The 3,529-nt window shown below is 35.5% G+C and overlaps 1 pseudogene; it reads right to left on the minus strand.

The window, feature by feature from the left end:
- Positions 1–787: 787 nt before the first annotated feature.
- On the minus strand, positions 788–2,064 carry LOC112405842 (zinc finger CCCH domain-containing protein 15 pseudogene; annotated as a pseudogene).
- Between the last annotated feature and the right edge of the window lie 1,465 nt (positions 2,065–3,529).

The following is a 3,529-nucleotide window of genomic DNA, read 5'->3' on the forward strand; positions in this document are numbered from 1 at the left end:
TGTTATGCAAAGGATGCTTATTGCATCAACAGTGTCAATATCACCTGGGTGTTGATTAGAAATGCAGAATCTAGAGCCCTACTGGAGATCTACCTACTCTTGATATGCATTTTTTTAAGATTCCCAGGTAATTTGCATATACAATAAAGTTTTATTTTTATTTTTTTGGATTTCAATGTATCAAGGTCTTTATTTACAACTTTATTGGCAAAAAAGAAAAGGAATAGTTTTAAACAGTTTAACACAGGGCATTGCAGCTGATCCTGGCAGACTAATGAAGTTTCATTTTAAATGTCCATCTAATTGTCCAAAGATATACAATACTGAATCTGCATAAACAGTTTCCTTTATGAAGTACAGGCTCATATCTTAGGCAGCCTTTTGTACATATAAATACAAAGGAAAGAAAATCACTCATTAAAAACTGCATTAAATAAAGGGTAATTTAAATTTATGTTGTCCTTCTAATAACACATACCCAATGAAAACCAAAAGCTGGAAAAGCAGTTACACTTCCTACTTGAGTGGACAGTTAAAACAATCAATCATTTTCTGCAATGACCATTATATTTTTAATTTATCATGAACTACTCTGAACTTACTATGAGATGTAGCCAAAGTCAGAAGACAAGATGTAGGGAGAATATTCCTTTTTTGGAGGAGAGTAAGCCCTCCAGAATCAGCATGGGAAACAAACATCCTGTTGAATTCTAGGTGGAAAAAAATTAATGTAGTCAATTTCAACTCATGCTGAGCTGGCTTAATTTTTTCATTGACTTGTTTGGTGTCATTCTTCTAAATCAAGTGTGTTTAATTCTTCTTCTAGTTCATCCAAATCTTCCCCAGTAAGAAGACTTCCGTCAACAGGAACAGAATCAATGGCTCCATTTTCCTGTCCCTCCCTTTCATTGTTCTCTTCCAAATCACTTCTTTCACCATTTTCAGCCCTACCTCCGGAAGCTTCACTTAATTTGTTTTCATCCTTTTCTGAAGTATATGTGCTGAATCTTTCAAGACTGGCTACAGTAATACCTATCTCATCTACATCTCTTGGGATGTACAGGCTTAAATCTATGTCATTTATGTTCACTGAATCATCAACCTCATCACCACCTGTTCCCTGGGTATAAAAGGTATCATCAGCTTCCTCCTCCTCATCGTCAACCAGTTCAGGACGAAATTCAAACACCTCACAACCACTAATCACTAATCTTTCCCTGCTTTGAAGTCTGCTTTCCTTGTTTCTATATCTTGCTCAAGTTTATCAATCTTTTCGTGTCTTTTTCTCTTCTTCCATGCAAGAAAAGATTCTAACGTAACTTTGGTAACATTTGGACCTACGGCAGAATGCTCTCTTTCAATTAGATCTTCTAATGAAATTTCATCTTCTTTTTCTTCTTTCTTTTTATCTTTTTTAAAGACAAACTCAGGAGAAAGTGCATGATGATACATGCAAATATTACCCCCTCTAGGGCATACCCCAAACCAGCCATATTTGTTGTTTTCAATAGCTTCAAGGAAATGCTTGCACACTATTTGAGTTTTTGGGTTTTTCTTTTCCACCTCACCATGCTGCTTGTTTACTACTTCTTCCAGTTTTTTCTCATCCCAATTATCCATAGTATCTTTATCAAGCTCTTCATCTCTTGCATCAATGTAAACACTTCGCCTTTCACATTTTGTCTCCAGAGTCAAGTCATGAGAGAACTTACACTTATCTCCTTTAGTACACTGTCCTTGCTTGAAGAATGCACATACCATGGATTTGGGATCTGCACCTTTACTTATTTTTTGAGTGGCAACTACAGGTTTGAACAACTCATTTAGCTCTTGCAATTCCTTCTTCTTGTCGTCTTTCTTCAACTTCTTTTCAGCTTCACTTTATGCTACCTAAAGTGGATTTTGTTGACCAAATTTAACTTGATGAGTGACAGCCTTGATAAACTTCTGTTGCTTTGCTCCTTTCTTATTCTTTGGATCAGAAGTTTTGTCTTCGATAATCTTCTCCTTTTTCTGCTCCGCCTTTTTGCTGCCCCCAGCCTGAGCCTGTTTCTTGGGGGGCATGGCAGAGACAGTTGGCACCCGCCAGACTTAAACACAGCTGGACTCCCTCAGGGACTCTGGCCCTGCAGTAGGAGAAGGAGGAAGACGCCTACAATAAAGTTTAAGGAACACTGATCTAAGCCACCTTTGTGAAGCTATCTAGAGACACAAAATGTTTCATCCCTTAAAATGCACCATCCTGTGACTAACGCCAGCTACCACGGGTATTTACTGTCCTCAAGATTACAGCACTCCATGTAAATTCTCTGAGCTGGACAGGTTTGGAAGAACATGTCCTTGAAGAAATCTAATCAAAAACAGAAAGTCAAAAAGATACTCAAGTTCTTCATGGCTCTGTTAAGATCCTTGTGCAAAAAACATTACTGCAGAATGACCAAATAAAGACAAGAGTATGATTCAACTAAAACTACCAGTTTTAGTTGCAAAAAAGAAAATTAAGGGCTCAAAATAATGAATAAAAACAGGCTCACTTTGTTTTACCTTATATATTTATATTGCTAATATAATTTATTATTAAAATTAGTATGTAATAATAACTTCAGTCCCCAAATAGTAATGCTAAATATTTTGTTGTTCTTTTTATTTTCATTATAAATAGAGGGTCTGAGAAGCAATACTAAAATTTTGCTCATATAGTCAAAAATACCATTCAATGATGCCAGGTACTGCTTTAGGTATTTAAGATACAATCAGTAAAGAAAAAAAAAAATTGTCCACTTTGGTGATGCTTACATTCTTGTGTGGAAACATCAGCAATAAACCTCAACAAGAAGTAAATTGTATAGTAGGTTGGAAGTGATAAATGCCATAAAGAGCAGTGTTGGGAGTGGGGAGAAAGTTGCCATTTTAAACAGGACTATAAGTTGTGGAGGTACCATTTGGGCAAAACTTGAAGGAAGTGAGAAAGGCAGGAGAAAGTAGAGGAAAGCTTAATTGTTTTGGTCAGTGAATGGTGCATGTAAATCTCTTCCATGTATTTACTATTTTTCTTTTTTCTTCCAGTTTCATTGAGATATAATTGACATAGAGCACTGTATAAGTTTATAGTGTAGAGCATAATGATTTGATTTACATGCATCATGAAATGATTACCACAATAAGACTGGTGGACCTCCATCACCTCACAGAGGTACAAAATAGAAATTAAAAGATGTTTTTTTCCTTATGATGAGAACTCTTAGGATTTACTCCCTTAATAACTTTCATAAATAACATACAGCAGTATTAATTATATTAATCATGTTGTACACTATATTCCTAGTACTTATTTATCTTATAATTGGAAGTTTGTGCCTTTTGACACATCTTCAACCAGTCCCTCTTCGCTTTATCCACTGCCTCTGGTAACCACAAATCTGATCTTTTTTTCTACGAGTTTATTTGTTTTTGAAGTATAATTGACCTACAACATTATGTTAGTTCCTGGAGCACACCATAATGATTCGATATTTCTGTATATTATAAA

The sequence above is a fragment of the Neophocaena asiaeorientalis genome, unplaced genomic scaffold, assembly GCF_003031525.2.
Source record: "Neophocaena asiaeorientalis asiaeorientalis breed wild unplaced genomic scaffold, Neophocaena_asiaeorientalis_V1.1 scaffold92, whole genome shotgun sequence".
Taxonomy (NCBI): Eukaryota; Metazoa; Chordata; class Mammalia; order Artiodactyla; family Phocoenidae; genus Neophocaena; species Neophocaena asiaeorientalis.